This window comes from Chlorocebus sabaeus, chromosome 12, assembly GCF_047675955.1.
Source record: "Chlorocebus sabaeus isolate Y175 chromosome 12, mChlSab1.0.hap1, whole genome shotgun sequence".
NCBI classification, from domain to species: domain Eukaryota; kingdom Metazoa; phylum Chordata; class Mammalia; order Primates; family Cercopithecidae; genus Chlorocebus; species Chlorocebus sabaeus.
Genome location: NC_132915.1, coordinates 35,973,250 through 35,987,171, shown reverse-complemented (window position 1 = coordinate 35,987,171; position 13,922 = coordinate 35,973,250). Strand labels below are relative to the sequence as shown.

Here is a 13,922-nt window from a genome sequence, read left to right as displayed (position 1 = left end):
TTAACAGAATTTTACAGTTTGTCAGAGAAAGGTTTGACACCATACAGCTCATGGTCCTCAGAGCCCAATACCAACCTGTAAACGCTGAAACAGAATCAGACTTATAAGACCCAAGATTGGCTCTAGAGGTACCTGAGAAAAGGGGGAAATGAAAGAAATCAGGCACATTCCTCAGCCCTGGGCTCAACACAAACAGGCCCGGTACAAACACATCCCACCATATATCTCTCAACTTCCTGAGCCCAGTACAAACACCACCTGGAAAATCCCCGATAAGGACACAGCCGTTTGTAGTTTTACTGAAAGCGCGGGAACCAATAGAAAAACTACTAAATGTATAACTTAAAATGTAAACCAATTGTAATGCTGTAACCAAAAGAATTCCCTTGTTCCTCTGTAACTTTACGTATCCTATTTACATCGGGTTATAAAAAGCAAGCACTCGCGTTGTTCGAGGCCCTCTTGTATGCGGTGGAATGGAGGGACCAAGTTCGAACTTGCAGTAAAAGATCCTTGCCACTTGGCTTTGACTCTGGACTCTGGTGGTCTTCTTTGGGGAACAAACGGTCTGGGCATTACACTATGTTGCCCAAGCTGGTCTCCAGCTCCTAGGCTCAGATCCTTTGGCCTCAGCCTCCCTGGAGTAGCTGGGGACTAGAGGCACACGCTACCACACTGGGCAAGATCTGCTTTTTTAAGTAGTCTTCTGTATTCTTAGTGCAAAGGAGAACTGGACTGGAAGTCTGGAGGCCTGTACTTCAGACCTAGCTCTACTATTTACCCAGTTGTTTGACTTATTGATTGATTGATTGATTGATTGATTGAGACAGAGTTTTGCTCTTATTGCCCAGGCTGGAGTGCAACGATGCGACCTCGGCTCACTGCAACCTCCACCTCCCAGGTTCAAGTGATTCTTCTGCCTCAGCCTCCTGAGTAGCTGGGATTACAGGCATGCACCACCACACCCTGCTAATTTTTGGTAGTTTTAGTAGAAACGAGGTTTCACCGTGTTGGCCAGGCTGGTCTCGAACTCCTGACTTCAGGTGATCCACCTGCCTCAGCCTCCCAAAGTGCTGGGATTACAGGCGTGAACCACCGAGCTCAGCCTGGATTGACTCTTGAATAACATGGGTTTGAATTGCATGGGTCCACTTATACACTGCATTTTTTCAACCAAATGCAGATTGAACATACAGTATTCACGGGATGTGAAACCGTGTATGGGGAGGGCCCACTTTTCCTATACTCTTATTCCTCAGGGCCTGCTGTGGGACTTGGGTATGCTTGGATTTTGCTATACTTGGGGGTCCTGTAGTGGTTATAAGACCAATAACTAATCCTCTGTGTATACTGAGAGACAACTGTACTGTAGAGCTGTGCCTCAAGTTTCTTCACCTGAAAAATAAGGATTCTACATCAGTGTTGTTGACTTCTCAAGAGTTATGAACATCAATACAATGAGTTTTAAAAGTAGAAGCATTTGGCTGGGTGTGGTGGCTCACGCCAGTAATCCTAGCACTTTGGGAGGCTGAGGTGGGTGGATTACCTGAGGTTGGGAGTTCAAGAGCAGCCTGGCCAACGTGGTAAAACCCTGTCTTTACCAAAAATACAAAAAATTAACCAGGTGCAGTGGCGCACACCTGTAATCCCAGCTACTTGGGAAGCTGAGGAAAGAGAATTGCTTGAACCTGGGAGGTGCAGGTTGTGGTAAGCCTAGATTGTGCCACTGCATTCCAGCCTGGGCTACAGAGTAAGACTTCATCTCAAAAAACAAAAAACAAAACAAAAACAACAAAAAAAAGTAGAAGCATTTTTAAAACAGTAAAACACTGTATGAAACAGATGTTATATTGCAATTGTTTTACAGTCTTGGCTATTGAAGTGGGCCAATTAGGCAATTCACTAAGTTATGACCCAGATGACTATATTTATGTCCCTGAAGTATAATTATCTTTAAATTTGAATTGTAATTAACATTTTTTTTTTTGCCAGATGAAATAATTCATTCGGTTCTGATAATAAACCACATTTGCACAATAGCTGTATCCTTTTAAAGTCAATTATGTAGATGATTACCTTAGAAATCACCTCAGAAACACTAATTACTAGTAAAAAATGAGTTTCTCAATTGTTTATAATACTAATAATATAGCAAATTATAGAGTGAAATTTTGATGTTTATATATAGACATAGAATGACAGTAATCACTGATTATTATTTTTTTTTTGAGATGGAGTCTTGCTCTGTCACCAGGCTGGAGTACAGTGGCACGATCTTGGCTCACTGCAACCTCTGCCTCTCAGGTTCAAGCAATTTTCCTGCCTCAGTCTCCCAAGTAGCTGCGACTATAGGCATGCGCCACCACACCCAGCTAATTTTTGTATTTTTAGTAGAGACGGGGGTTTCACCATGTTGGCCAGGATGGTCTTGATCTCCTGACTTCGTGATTCACCCACTTCAGCCTCCCAAAGTGCTGGGATTGCAGGTGTGAGCCACCACGCCTGGCCTAATCATTGATTTTTAAAAATGATTCTATATTGACAATAATTTCGCATTTTTATGAGCCAATAAATCCTTATTGTTTATGACTGTTTATATTTAGTTATATTACTTGCATCAGACGAGTACTAGTAGTTATACTGAACTATGCTATGGCCACAGCCTTTTCTCCTGCTTAGCTTGGAATTCTAAATACCAACCCCAGCTGACATGGAATAGGGCTCTGTATCTGGTGGATGCTCATTAACAGTTGTTAGCCAACTCTGAAAGGTGTCTTCTTAGCATGCAAATACTTGTAAAAATTTTACAGAAGGGTGACAAATTTTAACAGTCTACCTTCAGTTGATTTCTTTTTTTTTTTTAGATGGAGACTTGCTCTGTTGCCCAGGCTGGAGTGCAGTGGCTCACTGCAACCTCTGCCTCGCAGATTCAAGTGATTCTCCTGCCTCAGCCTCCCAAGTAGCTGGGATTACAGGTGCCTGCCACCATGCCCAGCTAATTTTTTGTGTTTTTAGCAGAGACGGGGTGTCACCCAGTTGGCCAGGTTGGTCTTGAACCCCTGACCTCAAGTGCTCCACCTGCCTCGGCCTCCCAAAGTGCTGGGATTACAGGTGTGAGCCACTGTGCCCAGCCTAGTTGATATATTTTAATCTCCCTTGATTCTCTGGAGAAGAAATGACCTGTATATTTTCTCTTTTGCTTTCGTTTTGGAGGCTGGCTGTTGTGTTTCTGAACATGCTCTGTACTTCTTGTGGTCTCCTAATGAATTTTAAGTGAGTATTACCATGATAGTTTACATTAATTTGGGCTGACTCACTATCTGTGTGTGCCTGTTTGCTTCATATTTTATCATCAGCAAAAAACTGGTGCAGCCGGGCGCGGTGACTCACGCCTGTAATCCCAGCACTTTGGGAGGCCGAGGCGGGCGGATCACAAGGTCAGGAGATCCAGACCACGGTGAAACCCCGTCTCTACTAAAAATACAAAAAATTAGCTGGGCGCGGTGGCGGGCGCCTGTAGTCCCAGCTACTCAGGAGGCTGAGGCAGGAGAATGGCGTGAACCTGGGAGGTGGAGCTTGCAGTGAGCCGAGATCGCGCCACTGCACTCCAGCCTGGGCGACAGAGCGAGACTCCGTCTCAAACAAACAAACAAACAAACAATTGGTGCAAATGCATGGTTGGGGCACACGATATAAAACACCAGTCTCTAACTTGTATTATGGCTTTAATTTTCTCTCTGTTCTTGCTTTATGATCAAAAGCAGAGTGCATTTTCTGCCTGCTTTTTATTGGAATGTTGGGGAGTGATTAAAGAACTAAGACATATTTTGAAAAAATGTGCCTTTGATGTGAAGTGATACTTATCATGAATTAGTCAATATTGTACATTTATACAATTAAACAACCTATGGATTTAACTTATAAATGCCTTCAAGAATCACTGTTGCAATTCAACACATCATTATATATATAACATATAATTATAATTATATAATATATAATATACAATATATAATTATTATGTATTTTATATTATATAATAAATAATATATATCACTACCTATTATTATATATTATATATTATATAATATATATATAGTGTGTGTGTGTGAGACAGGGTCTGGACAGGTCTGCCCAGGCTGGAGTGCAGTGTCACCATCTCGGCTTACTGCAGCTTCAACTTCCCAGGTTCAAGCAGTCTTCCCACTTCAGCTTCCCAAGTATCTGGGACTACAGGCATGCATCACCAGGCCTGGCTAATTTTTGTATTTTTAGTAGAGACAGGGTTTTTGCCATGTTGCCCAGGCTTGTCTCAAACTCCTGAGCTCAAGCGATCCACCTGCCTCGGCCTCCCAATGTGCTAGGATTACAGGTGTGAGCCACGGCGCCTGGCCTGAAATGTGTACACTTTTTAATTTAAGTGTAGCAGGACGAGCGGCAGACAAAACCTCTCAGACACGGAGTTGTAGGAGGAAGGGCTTTATTCAGCTGGGAGCATCGGCAAGCTACTGCCTTAAAATCCGAGCTCCCTGAGTGCACAATTTCTGTCCCTTTTAAGGGCTCACAACACTAAAGATTTCATATGAAAAGGTCGTGATTGATTTGAGCAAGCAGGGGGTATGTGACAGGGGCTGCATGTACTGGTGGTCAGAGAGAAACAGAACAATGTTCTTTTTTTTTTTTTTTTTTTTGAGACGGAGTTTCACTCTTGTTGCCCAGGGTGAAGTGCAATGGCATGATCTCGGCTCACCGAAACCTCTGCCTCCCAGGTTCAAGCGATTCTCTTGCCTCAGCCTCCCTAGTAGCTGGGATTATAGGCATGTGCCACCACGCCTGGCCAATTTTGTATTTTTAGTAAAGACAGGGTTTCTCTATGTTGGTCAGGCTGGTTTTGAACTCCTGACCTCAGGTGATCCGCCCGCCTTGGCCTCCCAAAGTGCTGAGATTACAGGCGTGAGCCACCGCCCCTGGCCCACAATGTTCTTTTATACGACGCGGGGAATCTAAGGATAACATCGGTTTTTAAGTTATGAGTTGATTTTTAACTACTAGGTTTAGGCCAGGCAGGTCCAGGTCCGGTTTGGGGCCTGGCGCCGGGCTGCCTGTCTTTGGTTTCACTTCCTTGTTTTGTTTTGTTTTTTTTTAAAACAGGTACTGAGTATAAAACAATATGAGAGGGTCTCTCTCTTGCCTCATAAGAATGAAAGAAGACTGGCTGCACCGCCCACTCCAGAGCGTTGCGAGGATGGGGATCAAACACTCAGCGGGCCGGGCAGGCTGTCAGTGTCCGCAGGCCGCTCAACACGACGCGGGCATATCGCAGCGAACAGGAGGGGAGATGTCGCGGTCCCAGCAGTCTGTCTCCGCCGCTCTTGGCTGCCTGGTCCCGGCCCCGGTACAGGGGGAGGACGATTACTTGGGGCTTGGATCCGGACTAGGAGGGCAAGGTAGAAGAGCAAAGCGGACCAGTACTGACGGTGCGATTTGCGACTGTTCTACCTAAAGGACAGCAGATGCTCGCGCTCGTGCACGCGCAGAAAGAGTTGGCTGCCACGCTCCCTGCTGCGCCCCAGGACCTCACGTGACACCGAGGGCCTCATGTGACCTCGCAGCAGCCAGCGAAGCGGGGTAGTCAGCATCTCCGCAACTAACGTGGGTCAGCTGGCCGTCGGGACCAGGTTCTTTCCCGGGGCTCAGCGCAGTCGCTGAGCTAACGCCACAGTCGGGAAGTTGCCTGTTTCGTCAGAGCAGGGGGGATACTTGGGCAGGAAAGACGAACTGAGGCCCAAGCATCCGCGGGACTCCTTTACAGCGGGACCTGCCGGTGTCCACGCACCCCACTTAGTAATAGGTTTCCACGCCAGTCTGGGACCTTCCGGAGCGGTGACCTCAGAGGCGCGTCCATGGAGGGGCCCATGAAGGTGTTGCCAGCCTCTGGGCTGTCCTTAAGGATTTTTTTTTTTTTTTTTTTTTTTTTTTTTGAGACGGAGTCTCGCTTTGTTGTCCAGGCTGGAGTGCAGTGGCGCGATCTCGTCTCACTGCAACTCCCTCCTCCTGGGTTCAAGCGATGCTCCTACCTCAGCCTCTCGAGTAGCTGGGACTCCACGAGCGCGCTACCACGCCCAGCTACTTTGAGGGGAACACTTCAACAATGACCATGTCGTAAGCTTCCAGGAGCGCAAGTTCCGTGTGCTGGAGGCACCCGTGTGGAGTGTGTTCTGCTCCCGCAGGTGTGAGCCTTCAGATGGGGAACGTGCGCTGGAAATTTCTGAGAAATGCTTGAACCAGGCCGGCTCTGGGCTGAAATTGAAAAAAATTAGAAGTGCAGGTGCATCCTGGTTCTTCTCAGTGTATCGGAGTCGGGTTGTTGCAACCTTCGTTTTTGCACTTCAACGTTAGCTCTTCAGGGTATTAAATTTAGGGCTTTTGTGCTGTCAGAGGCAGATGACCAAACTTATCAAACATTTCGCAGAGGTGAAATGAATTTTCTTAACTGGCTAAAGTGTCTCAACTGCCAGGCCCTTGCGGGCCTTTGTTCCGTAACGTTCTTAGCTAAGAAAGAATACACGATCAATGAATTTGGGCAGAGTAATTGCTAAGTTTCCTCTTTCAAATTATACTTTGGTGTAAAGACTCAATTTCAATGCTACAAAACTCTAATTTCAGCTTATTTGAAACATTCTACGAGCTCTACACGCAGATGTTTTCTTGGTTTTGAGGGACACGGTGAGGATAAAGGGAATATGATATTCATGGTGGTAATGGCAAAAATGTTTACTCCACACACAAGACGAATTTTTCCTATACTAGAAGACAATTGAGTATATTCCTAATAAGGTGTACAATATCGAGCTTCCAAGTCTACTTAGGAGACAAGGTGATGAGAGATTATGATAAGAACAACAAGTCATAAACATAATGGTGACTGAATTATCTATAATCACCAAAGACTCAATGACTCATCTCCCATGCTATCTCGAAGACATTTCACCCAGTTTTTTCCTCCATTGGTTCAAAATAAGATCACTGTCTTCTCCCTGATATGCTTTTTTTTTTCTTTTTTTTTTAATTTAGATGGGGTCTCACTCTGTCACCCAGGCTGGAGTGCAGTGACCTGATCTTGGCTCACTGCAGCCTCCACCTCCCACCTCATCCTCCTGAGTAGATGGGACTACAGGCACAGGCCATCACGCCTGGGTATAACATGCTTTTTAAATTTGACTTCTAGGACACCCATTCTCTTGGTTTTCCCCTACTTCTATGTCTGTTCCTTCTCAGTGTTTTTTTTTGGTTTGTTTTTGTTTTTTTTTTGCTAATTCTCTCTTCTCATCACCTTTTCATTTGGAGTGTCTCCAAGTGTAATTCATGGTCCTCTTCTGTATCTAACCCTCACTTTCTTGGTGATCTTGCTGATCTTACCATGTCTCATGGGTTTAAATTTTATCTCCTATGCACCTCTGGTTATACATTTATCAAATGCCATACTTTTACATCCAACTACCTTCTTTTTTTTTTTTTGAGACGGAGTCTTGCTCTGTCACCCAATCTGGAGTGGAGTGGCGTGATCTCAGCTCACTGCAAGCTCCACCTCCCGGGTTCACACCATTCTCCTGCCTCAGCCTCCCGAGTAGCTGGGACTACAGGTGCCCGCCACCATGCCCAGCTAGTTTTTTGTATTTGTAGTAGAGACGAGGTTTCACCGTGTTAGCCAGGATGGTCTCGATATCCTGACCTTGTGATCCGTTCACCTCCACCTCCCAAAGTGCTGGGATTACAGGTGTGAGCCACCATGCCTAGCCCCAACTGCCTTCTTGACATCTCCTCACAGATGTCCAATAAATATCTGAAAATTGATGTGTCAATACTGAACTCATGATCTTCCTCTCTATACGTGCTCCACTATGGCCTTTCCCATTGTAAATGACAGCAATTCCATCCTTTTAGTTGTTTATGCCAAAGCCTGCTTTCTTCCACTCCACCAGTCATCAGGACGTCATGTTGGCTCTACCTTCAAAACATGTCCCAAATCTGACCTTTTCTCAACTGCCTCCACAGTGAACACCTTAGTTAGCTGTATTATCATTGCAGGAGCCCCCTAACAGGTGTCTCTGCCTCTACCCTACTACCCTCCCCGCCCTAGCCCCCTAGTCTCAACACAGCAGCCAGAGTGTTTTAAAAGCTAAGTCAGATCACATCACTCTTCTGCAGAAAACACTCTCATGGCTTCTGGTTTCATTCAGAGTAAAATCCAAAATCCTTAGAATAGCCTTCAAGGCCTGAAATGACCTGAATTCTGTTAGTCATGGTTCTAGCAGGAAACAGCTGGCATGTTCAAATTAGGATAGTTTAAGGAGAATTTTAAAAAGGGGTTATTATAAAAGGTGTGAGCAGAGGAAAGGGAATGATTGTGCAGCAACCTTGGGTCTAGTAACAGCAGGGCTTTTACAGCATCCCTACGCTGGAAGGGGCAAGGAACGGAGTGGTACCAGATCCCCCAAACAGAGAGGACTAAAGCGATAGCCACCTGTCAGGAGTTGAACCCTTCAGTTGCGGGATAGGGATGCAGCCAGCCAGTGGGCACCTTGCTTAGAGGGAGCAAGAGCAATGAATACCCAGATGCCACTCTCCTCACTCGCTCTCTTTTGTGGGTGCCCTGTTAGGAGATCCAACAGAAAGCCAGATGGCAAGGGTGTAGTCCCTAGAGGGCACCTCCCTGGACTCACAGCAGGATGGAAGAAGGTGAAGGGTGGTCTGGATACCGAGCACCCTCTCTAAGCTCAGCCTGGCCCTCCCATTCACTCCCTCAAACCACACTGGCCTTGTTATCCTGTAAGATTCCCATGCTTCTCTCTTAGGGCCTGTTTTAGGTACCCCCTCTGCCTGGAATATTCTTTCTCACATATTTTTTGGGCCAATGTCCTCATCTCCCTTGGCCTTTGCTCAACTCTCATTATCCTCTCAAATAGGACATCTTGGCTGGGCATGGTGGTTCATGCCTGTAATCCTAGCACTTTGGGAGGCCGAGGCAGGTGGATCACCTGAGATCAAGAGTTTGAGACCAGCCTAGCCAACATGGTGAAACCCCGTCTCTACTAAAAATACAAAAATTAGCCAGGCGTGGTGGCGTGTGCCTGTAATCCCAGCTACTCAGGAGGCTACTCCTAGCTACTCAGGAGACTGAGGCAGGAGAATCCCTGGAACCCAGGAGGTGGAGGCTGCATTGAGACGAGATTGTACCACCACACTCCAGTCTGGGTGACAGAGCGAGACTCCATCTCAAAAAAAAAAAAAAACAAAAAGGACACCTTGATCACCCATTCAGCACTGCCACCCACCACCCAGCACTCCTGACCCTGCTACACTGATGTACTTTTTCTTTCATCCGTAGCACTTAACTTCCTGCATACTCTAACCTTCACTTATTTATTGTGCACTGTTTATTTCCTCCATCCCTCCACTAAGATTGAGCTCTGCAAGTGAAAGGATCTTTGTCAGCTTAGTTGATTGATGTATTCTAAGTGCCTAGATCACATAATGTTTGTTGAATGAATTAACAGTCCTTTAGTACTTACCGGGCGTGGTGGCGGACGCCTGTAGTCCCAGCTACTCAGGAGGCTGAGGCAGGAGAATGGCATGAACCTGGGAGGCGGAGCTTGCAGTGAGCCGAGATCCTGCCACTGCACTCCAGCCTGGGCGACAGAGCGAGGCTCCATCTCAAAAAAAAAAAAAAAAAAAGAGGTTCACCATGGCAATGCAAAAAAAATTTTTTTTTTCTTCTTGAGACGGAGTCTCGCTCTGTGTCGCCCGGGGTGGAGTGCAGTGGCAGGATCTCGGCTCACTACAAGCTCCATCTCCCCGGTTCATGCCATTCTCCTGCCTCAGCCTCCCGAGTACCTGGGATTACAGGTGCCCACCACCACACCTGGCTAATTTTTTTTTTTTTTTTTTTTTTTTTTTTTGGTATTTTTAGTAGAGACCGGGTTTCACCGCCTTGGCCAGGTTGGTCTCAAACTCCCAGCCTCAGGCGATCCACCTGCCTCAGCCTCCCAAAGTGCTGGGATTACAGGCGTGTGCCACTGTGCCCAGCCAACAATGCAAATTGATAGCTTATCTTTACAGGTGCAGTCACCCCAGCCCACCAGACACAAATGTATACCTGATTGTTCCCCTACCCCATTTTGTCCGTATTGTCTTATGTAAAATGCAGATTCCTCACATTTTTTCCCAGCCTCTTTTGTTTATGTAAAAACTGTGTGCTTCTCAATATCCTGCCCTTTCCCCTTTAAATTTGGAACCCTCAAAATCATCTTCGGAGAAAGCACAGACCAGTCTCCTGGGCGCTTTCTTCACTTTGGCAAATAAATCTCCTAAAATGATTGAGACTTGTCTCATCATTTTCCTCCATTGATATCTGGTAATCAGGAAGGGATCCTAGATGGAAGTGGCCCAGCCTGCAGTAGTTCGCCTCTCGGTGCTTGGTGTTGGCTTGGGCACCTTATAGCCCAAAGTGACAAGACAATTTGCCAAAGTCCAGGACCTCTTTCCTCCAGGAATCTCTGATCTTCCAGCATTTTTCAGCTGGGGGTCTGAGGTTTGTTTGCTGTTTAAAAAAAAAAAAAGACCTCCCTTTTTGTGGGAGTTTTTCCACTCGCTTCCACCAAGGAAGGCAAGTTCATCTGCTTCTGCATCAGTGGAGAGCGGTCTCCAGCTTGGGCTCCATCACTAGGTAAGAAACTGGTTTGGGATTCTGTCTTCCTGCAAATTCTCTTAAATGACTAAAATTAGCATGAACAACCAGCTGGTGTTAGCTTCTGCTTACACTTAGAGCGCTCAGAAATAGTATAATTTGTGTCATCATTGTTAGTTGTGCTTAACTGTTTTGTTGTTTGTTTCTGTCTTGGTCAAATCAGAAGGGGAATCCTAAATTACTGGGAACAAGGCCTCTGAAGTGGGAGGAAAACAGCCAACAAGAGGGAAAAAAGTAAGAGAAAAGGAAAGATTTTTAATTTTAACTATTAAAGGGGCTTTATTTACATAACAAGGCCACCTTTTTGCCAGCCGAGACCAAACTGAAAGAGCAATGGCTATGTTTCTGAAATAACAACGTTTTGTCCTAGCTGAAATATGGTAACAAGATTTTAAAAAGACCGGGCGCGATGACTCACACTTGTAATCCCAGCACTTTGGGAGGCCGAGGCAAGTGGATCATGAGGTCAGGAGTTCAAGACCAGCCTGACTAACATGGTGAGACCCTGTCACTACTAAAAATACAAAAATTAGCCAGCCGTGGTGGTGCACACCTGTAGTCCCAGCTACTTGGGAGGCTGAAGCAGGAGAATTGCTTGAACCCAGGAGGCAGAGGTTGCAGTGAGCCGAGATTGCACCACTGCACTCCAGCCTGGGTGACAAAGAAAGACTCCGTTTCAGAAATAAATAAATGAAATAAAAATAGCTAGGCATGGTGGCATGCCTGTAGTCCCAGCCACTCAGGAGGCTGAGGAAGGATTCTCTGAGCCCAGGAGTTCAAGGCCGCAGTGAAGTATGATTGTGCCACTGCACTCCAGTCTGGGAGACAGAGTGAAATCCTGTCTCTAAGAAAAAAAAGAAAGGCCTGAAAACTTTTTTTTTTTTTTTTTTTTGAGACAGAGTTTCATTCTGTCACCCAGACTGGAATGCAGTGGTGCGATTTCGGCTTACTGAAACTTCCAGCTCCCGGGTTCAAGTGATTCTCATGCCTTACCCTCCCAAGTAGCTGGAATTACAGATGTGTGTCACTATGCCCAGCTAATTTTTGTATTTTTAGTAGAGACGCAGTTTCACCATGTTGCCCAGGCTGGTCTTGAACTCCTGACCTCAAGTGATTCACCCGCTTTGGCCTCCCAAAGTGCTAGGATTACAGGAATGAGCCACTGTGCTCAGTCAATAATTAAAAAATTTAAAAAGAACACACACACAGACACATACACACACACTAAAAAGAGCCTGGAATGCTACAAATGTATTATAGTTTATTGAAGTAAAATTATATTTATGACATCATGAACAATTGTCTTATGACTCAGTGACAAGGCTTGAAATTTAAAAAAGCAAAAAAGGGAACAATTGACTGTTTGCCAGTCCATTAAAATACATACTGCTGGCCGGGCATGGTGGCTCATGCCTGTAATCCGAGCACTGTTAAACCAATTATCTCTTTTTTTGATACATTAATAAATCAAATTTATTCATTCCAGCTACTTGGGAGGCTGAGGCATGAGAATTATTAATGAATGGGATTTATTAATGAATAAATGTGATTTATTAATGAATCACATTCTCTAAAATATTCCAAATCAGAAAATGTTGTGTTAAATACTTGTCAGGTTTCACAAGGTGATTAAACATACAATTGTGGGGTCCCACTCAGAATACCGGAGTTAGTATAAAGATTATTTTAAGCTGAAGACATTTGAGATGGAACAGATGCAGAAAGAAGCTTCCTTGGGACTTCCCTTATTTGATTAAAAGTAGAAACTTCTGAGAAATGAGGACTGACGTAAATTTCCTGTTTGGGGTGGCTTCTACTCCCAGGGGAGAGACCAAGAGTAAACCTACCATAAATCCCCTCTCTGGCCGAGTTTTATGACCCTGAAAAAGACCACTCACAGCTATATAAGAAAGTTTGTGATAATGTTTGCATGTCTTCCATTTGTTCTTCTAAAAATACATTTGTCTTTTTTAGAGAAACCTATTTGTCCTTCCTATAGAAGTCCTTTTTTTGCCTAGGCGCATCGGCTCACGCATGTAATCTCAGCACTTTGGAAGGCTGAGGCAGGCAGATCACCTGAGGTCAGGCGTTCAAGACCAGCCTGGCCAACATGGTGAAACCCCGTCTCTACTAAAAATACAAAAATTAACTAGGCATGGTGGCGGGCACCTGTAGTCCCAGCTATTTGGGAGGCTGAGGCAGGAGAATTGCTTGAACTTGGGAGGCAGAGGTTGCAGTGAGCTGAGATTGCGCCACTGTACTCCAGCCTGGGCAACATAGTGAGACCCTGTCTCAAAAAAAAAGAAGTCCAGGCCGGGCACGGTGGCTCATGCCTGTAATCCCAGCACTTTGGGAAGCTGAGGCGAGAGGATCACAAGGTCAAGAGATTGAGACCATCCTGGCCAACATGCTGAAACCCATCTCTACTAAAAATATAAAAATTTGCTGAGCGTGGTGGTGTGCACCTGTAATCCCAGCTACTTAGGGGGCTGAGGCAGGAAAACTGCTTGAACCTGGGAGGCAGAGGTTGCAGGGAGACGAGATGGTACCACTGCACTCCATCCTGGTGACAGAGTGAGACTCCGTATCATAAAAAAAAAATTAGCAGGCCGTGGTGGTGCATGCCTGTAGTCCCAGCTACTTGGGGGGCTGAGGTGAGAGGATCACTTGAGCCCTGGCAGTCGAGGCTGCAGTGAGCCGAGATCACACTACTGCACTCCAGCCTAGATGCCAGAACAAGAGCCTGTTTAAAAAAAAAAAAGATTAAAAATAATTTAAAAAGAGAGAGAGAGGGTTCCCACTCTCTTGCCCAGGCTGGTCTCAAGTGGTCCTCCTGCCCCAGCCTCCCAAAGTGCTAGGATTACAGGCGTGAGCCACCATGCTGGGCTGTGAGACTCCTGTTTTTACAGAAAATTAAAAATTACCCAGCATGGTGGCATGTACCTATAGTCCCAGCTATTTGGGAGGCTGAGGTGGGAGGATTGGCCAGGCCCAGGAGGTCAAGGTTGCGGGGAGCTGAGATTGCACAAGTGCACTCCACCCTGGGCAACAAAGCAAGACCCTTCCCAAAAAATAAAATAAAAATAAAAATGAAAAATCAATTGGAGTCAGACAAGGTGGCACATGCTTGAAATCCCAACACTTTAGGTGGCTGAGGCAGGAGGATCCTTTGAGC

General features: G+C 45.6%; 1 long non-coding RNA gene across 6 annotated transcripts in view; it reads right to left on the bottom strand.

The window, feature by feature from the left end:
* LOC119624358 (uncharacterized) overlaps positions 1–13,922 on the bottom strand; it is a 53,920-nt gene that overhangs the window by 23,906 nt on the left and 16,092 nt on the right. Inside the window, exons 3-4 of one of the 6 annotated variants that reach the window (XR_012094781.1) lie at positions 9,573–9,713; positions 4,669–6,552 (exon numbers count right to left, since the gene is read on the bottom strand). The exons of 3 other annotated variants lie outside the window; for them this stretch is intronic. This is a non-coding gene — a long non-coding RNA (uncharacterized lncRNA). Of the gene's footprint in view, positions 1–4,668; positions 6,553–9,572; positions 9,714–13,922 lie in introns of those variants that run through there. 2 more of the 6 variants (XR_012094783.1, XR_005240427.2) reach the window with 2 other exon arrangements.